Source organism: Mastomys coucha, unplaced genomic scaffold, assembly GCF_008632895.1.
Source record: "Mastomys coucha isolate ucsf_1 unplaced genomic scaffold, UCSF_Mcou_1 pScaffold23, whole genome shotgun sequence".
Lineage (NCBI taxonomy): Eukaryota > Metazoa > Chordata > Mammalia > Rodentia > Muridae > Mastomys > Mastomys coucha.
In genome coordinates, this window is record NW_022196906.1 from 49759903 (window position 1) to 49764536 (window position 4634).

The 4634-nt window shown below is 32.5% G+C and overlaps 2 protein-coding genes and 1 non-coding gene across 7 annotated transcripts in view; 2 read left to right on the top strand and 1 right to left on the bottom strand.

The window, feature by feature from the left end:
* Positions 1 to 4634, top strand: part of Isl2 (ISL LIM homeobox 2) — a 329789-nt gene that overhangs the window by 118933 nt on the left and 206222 nt on the right. For 3 of the 4 annotated variants that reach the window (XR_004111373.1, XR_004111368.1, XR_004111372.1), the window contains one exon: positions 1850 to 1999. The gene's annotated coding sequence lies outside the window, so the exon portion shown is untranslated. Of the gene's footprint in view, positions 1 to 1849; positions 2000 to 2437; positions 2633 to 4634 lie in introns of those variants that run through there. The other variant, XR_004111371.1, reaches the window with a different exon arrangement.
* The window catches only part of Scaper (S-phase cyclin A associated protein in the ER), a 498868-nt gene that overhangs the window by 108358 nt on the left and 385876 nt on the right, over positions 1 to 4634 (bottom strand). The gene's annotated exons all lie outside the window — the stretch shown is intronic.
* On the top strand, positions 34 to 95 carry LOC116074050. The gene has a single exon (XR_004112033.1). It is a non-coding gene; the product is annotated as a U7 small nuclear RNA (small nuclear RNA).

Here is a 4634-nt window from a genome sequence, read left to right on the forward strand (position 1 = left end):
TTTTTTTTTTTTTTTTTTAAATAACTGATGCTCAAGTGTTACAACTCTTTTTGAATTTGTCTAGCAGGTTTTCTGACTTCGGTCGGAAAACCCCTTCCCCCCAAAAAAAATAACTGATGCTCATAAATATTCTACCTTACTTTTTATGCACATCAGGGACATTTGCTAATTATGATTGTGAAGAATGAAAAAAAACCCATGGAAATCAATAAATTAATATGTTATATAAACAATTTTAAGGCCACAGATCAATCACTCCAACAAATGTAGACAAGGCATCTGACAAAGTTCAATGTGCCTTCATAATAAAAAGTCCTGAAAAAATTAGGATCAGACAGGCCATGTTTCAACATAATAAAGGCATATGGTAAACTTCTAGCAATCATACTAAATGGAGAAAAACTGAATGAGACCAGAGTGCCCACTCTCAATTTTCATTCAAAATAGTAACCAAATCTTAGTTGAAGTAATAAGGTAAGAGAAATATGTAAAAGTGATACAATTACAAAAGGAAGCAGTCAAACTATCCTGATTTGCAGATACCATGATTCTGTAATTAAAAGGCCTTACAGATTTCACCACAGTTTTTAGATATAAGCACTTTTAGTAAAATTACAAGGTATAAAATTAACTTGCAAAAATTAGCAGTTTTTCTGTATGATAATAACTAATTTTAAGGACAAAATTAGCTGAGATAACCTATACACCGCAGCTTCAGAAAACATGAACTACCTAGGAGTCCACCTAAGTAAGGAGGTGAAAGACCGTTACAGTGAACGCTCCAACATGCTGGGAAAGTGTGCACTGGAAACACCACAATATGTGACTTCAACACCACAATATGTGACTTCAAATTATTCTTAAGAGGCACAGTAACAAAGACAGCATAAAATTGATTCAAAAACAGACTTCCAGAGGAATGAAACAGCACCCATTATAGAGCACCCCCAAAACAAATCCAAACCGTTATGGACTTCTAATTTTTGACAAAGGTATAAAAATATATACTGGAAAAAGGCCAATACAACAAATAATACTGGAAAACTGTATATATCCACACTTTTCCAAACCAGTATAAAAATCCATTCAAGACAGATCGATGACCTTACTTCAAATCCTGAGTTGCTGAAGCTGCTAAGGGAAACATGTCAAAATACAGGCAAAGGTAGGCTAGGGAGAGAGCTTACCATTAAGTGCTTACTGTGCAAACGTGAAGATCTAAGTTCAAACCCTAGATCTCACCTAAAAAGAATGGCCATGCTGGTATCCACTTGTAATACCAAAGTTGGGAGGCAGGGACAGGTAGATTCCAGCTGACCTAGCTTAATGAGAAAGCCCAAAGCCAATGACAGAACATGACTTAAAAAATAAGGTGGACAGAGCCTAAGGAATGACACTGGAAGTTGATTTCTGTTTGGTTTGTGCACCCGTGTGCATATGTACTCATACACAGACAAATGAACAAACACACACACAGACACACAGACACAGACACACATACACACGCATACACACACCCTTTCTAAACAAGATTTCATTATTACTTGAAAAAAAATCCCACAAATTCACCTCATGAAATTAAAGTTTCTGTATCACCAAAGTAAAGAATTAGCCAACAGAATGGAAATTTTTTTCTTTAAAGGATTCACATCTAGAATATATAAAGTGCAGCAAAATATAGACAACAAATCATTAATTCAAAAAAGAACTAATGAACTGAATATATAGTTCTCAGAAGAAAAAAAATACAATGGTTAGTAGGTATTTGAAAAATGTTTAACATCCTTAGCCATCAAGAAAATACAAATTAAGATTTTCAGATTTTTTTGTTTTGTTTTGTTTTTTTAAGATTTTTCAGTTTTAAGATTCCACCCCATTACAGTCAAGACAGCCATCATCCAGAAATAAATGATAATGCTTTTGAAGATGAAGGGAAAAAGGACCTTTCCTCACTGTTGGCGGAGTGCAAACTGCTACAGCAAGTTTTGGAAATCAGCATGTAAGTTTCTACAAAATTAGGAGCAAATTACTGTATGACTTCATTATTATTTCTTAGTATATATATATACATACATATACACATATATATATTTGTATATATATACATATGCATATATATATATATATATATATACACACACACAATCTGAAGGACTAAGTCAACACTACAGTTGTATATGCATGTTGTCACTGTATAAGTCCCAAAAAATAAGAAATGTAATTGGCCCATCAATAATGAATAGGTTAAGAAAACTGGCATATATATACAGTGGAATTTTATGTACCTATAAAGAAAAATGAAATTATGACATCTATAGGAAAATAATATGATAGATATCGTTATATTAAATAACACAACCCAGTCTCAGAAAGAAAGATACTGTTTTTCTCTCATGTTTCTAAATGTGTGTATGTGTGTTTGTGCATGTGTGTCTAGGTTTCAAATGCAGAAAAGGAATTGTGAAAACAGAGGAAGAGATCTTATAGAAGAGGAAAAAAGACAGAGCATGTATGACATGAAAGCTAGAGGAGGGACAATGAGGGAAAACAGTGGACCATTAAGACAGCACTGGAGGATGTGGGAGGCAATCAGTAAGAATAAAATATGCATTTCTGCAAATGTCACAACAAATTCAGTATTTTCTATGGTAACTTAAAAAATTTAAAAAATGTTTTTTATAATTAGAAACATTATAGAGTTCTTGTTTTACTGATAACTTGTAAATAAGATATCTCACTAGCAAGAAATTAAAAGAAAGAATGATGCTAAAAGTTAAACAAGGAAAAGTTTTTCAATTTTGACGACAGAGAATTTAGATTTGTGACAGATTTGGTGAGTTTTTACTGAAATTGATAAATTCAATAGATCAGAGTACTTGTTGTGGATGAAAGGCTAACATTTCTACTATTTGGCCTGTTTTGTTCTTTTAAGCTATGTTTAAAAATTGTATTTGTTTTCCATGTGCTGCCATATAAGTATGGTCAAAGGACAACTTGTGGGAGTCTTTTCTGTCTTCTATCATGTGGGTTTCCGGGATCAAACTCAGGCAGCCAGGCAGACTGCCCACACCCTGTTTAAACTCCTATAAACCTACACTGTCTCTTCCCCTCCCCTGCTCAGTCCTTCAAGATCCTTTGCCACTTAAGGGTGAGGGGGCCAATGGATGACTTAAACACCCAAACAACCATCTATTCAAGAAGGATCTTTTCCAGGATGTTAATCCTGTCTGTTTACTAACCAACTTTCACTACATTATTGTTAATATTGTACTACATATATACTAAAATATAAAGTGTCAATGAAATTAAAAGTAACTTTAAAATAATTTTCCTAACTATAATGATTCCTCAGAGCGAGAAAATTTCAACTAGATGTGATATTTCAAAAGTTTTTGTTTTAAACTATTAGGCACATACAGAATAGCCAATTTTAGTGTTCCGTAGAGACAAATTTTAATTTTAGATGAAAAATCATATATAATTAAAGCACCGATTCAATAATTCTTTATTTCCTCAAATTAACCTCTAACTTAGAAAGTCTTATGTTGAAAAATTACTATAATGCATTAAAATGTAGGTTAAATCCTAAGCTAGTATGCTATTTTTGACTTTAGTGATAAAGCATTATTTTTACTGCTAATATTAATTTGATATAAGGCAGCTATTATTATGAAGTCTTTAAGCATGCTCTTAAATAGGACCCCATTATGTAATTTAAACTTCACAATTAAACAGGCTTGCTCTGGAGAAGACCCCAGGTGGTTTGCAGTGCTAAACAGCAGATTAAAGTTGACACAACTAATTTCTTTACTTTAATCTTATTAGTGATTCAACAGCTGTCAACTATAACCATCTCTCCAAAAAATCCTTTGAGACATAAACAAAATATCTTAGTACATCAAATGAAGAAATGAATGTATTAATCACTATGGCTAACTAGCTTCAAAAATACATTATTTTGTCTACTACAGCAAGTTACTTTTTATATAAAATCAAATATATCTATAAATTTAAATAATTTTTATTTTTCTAATGCTTTAAAAATCAACTTTGTATGTATATAAATAATATTACTATATATAAATATAAAATTATTTAACAGTAACATATTGTTAATTCTTCCAGACTGGTGAACAGTATTTTGTTAACATTACTGAGGGTCTATGATGTAGTGGACACAGTGGGGTGTGACATAGGTCCCAACTCTGTGAAAAGCTACATCTGGATTTATGAGAAGGAAATTCTATCTTAAAATTTATCCTATTCTATTGAAAATCTATCGTAAAAAGAGGTAGCCAAAATACAGAAATCTTGCATTTCTTTTTCTTTCTTCTTTTTTTTTTTTTTTTTTTAAGATTTATTCTTTTATTATATGTAAGTGCACTGTCGCTGCCTTCAGACACTCCAGAAGAGGGCATCAGATCTCATTACAGATGGCTGTGAGCCACCATGTGGTTGCTGGGATTTGAACTCAGGACCTTTGGAAGAGCAGTCAGTGTTCTTAACTGCTGAACCATTTCTCCAGCCCACATTTCTTTTTCTGAATATAACTGTTATGTTTCCCCTGAACATTATGTCTTCTTCACACAAACATTTACAAGTGATTTTGGTTTACTGATGAACCTGCTAGGTGA